Genomic DNA, 1,320 nt, shown 5'->3' with positions numbered 1-1,320 from the left:
TCACCATCCTCATGGAGACGGAGGAGGAGAGACGGCAGCATCCTCAGCCAGAGCTCCGGAGAAATGAGCGTGACTGCAGCCACTGAGTAAATTCTCTCTCTCTCTCTCTCTCTCTCTCTCTCTGCGTGTATCGTCTATGTTTGTGTGTGAGTTGCCAATAGGTGATGCTGTTGTGAAAGTTGCATTTAAGCTTGTATCTATGCGCCATCTATGGACACATTGAGGTACTACAGATAAATAGGTTAACATTTTTCCTTTCTTTGAAATTAATTATAATAGCATAATTATGCCAGTTACGTTCTAATACAGCTCTTCATTGTATATTTTGATATAAACCTTTTAGATTTCAGGTACTTTTTTTTTCTTTTCTTTTACATTCACTCTATAAAATAATTATGTGGCTTTGTATATATATATATATATATATATATATATATATATATATATATATATATATATATATATATATATATATATATATAAAATAATAATTAACTATGCTACCATAATAAAATCTCTGAATATTTGTTAAGTGATTCTTTGAGTTGAACATACCAAAATAAATTTATTCAAGAAAGTTCACATTACTCATAATTATTGGCTTTTAAATAGGATTACTTACATATTTGAATTGACTACTCATTTTTATTTGTCACATGGTACCAAATGTAGTTATTCAGATCAACATAATTATTTTTTTACTTACATTTACTCAATTCAAGGTATATTTCATTTATTTCACAGCTTTAAAATGTACTGAATATTTTTAAGTGTAAAAATGTTTAACCAAAAAAAATAAATAAATAATAATAATTAAAAAAAAATGGAGTAGCCTATAGACCTAAATCATAGTTTCAGTTTTTAGAGTGTTTTCATAAAGCTGATTTGTATGTATTTTTCATTAAAAAACAATTCATATTGCCTCTGAGACAGCAAATATAGAATTACTTGGAATTATAAATATTTCTTAACTAAAAAAACATTGTGACATTGTTCACCTTGACCTGGCTTTTTTTTTTTCTTTACCCTTAATAAAACCATATTAAATCACACATTACACAAGATTCTTTGTATTGTGCTTTATTCATTTAAACTTCTAAAACAATAAAATCAGGCACATCTAATTGAAATGCACATATTTGCATATTATCCATCAATATTCATAAACAAAATTCAGTACTAAATGCTAGTTTTTAATAATATATTATATAATAATACGTTTTAATATAAACATTCTTACGACACACAACCCGTCAAAACATTGCCTAGCCCTTTTTTCTCCACGTTATTGAAAGTATGCGAGAAATTTGTTGTCTCGTC

The sequence above is a fragment of the Chanodichthys erythropterus genome, chromosome 21 (genome assembly GCF_024489055.1).
Source record: "Chanodichthys erythropterus isolate Z2021 chromosome 21, ASM2448905v1, whole genome shotgun sequence".
NCBI classification, from domain to species: Eukaryota; Metazoa; Chordata; class Actinopteri; order Cypriniformes; family Xenocyprididae; genus Chanodichthys; species Chanodichthys erythropterus.
Note: the sequence above shows the minus strand (reverse complement) of the source record.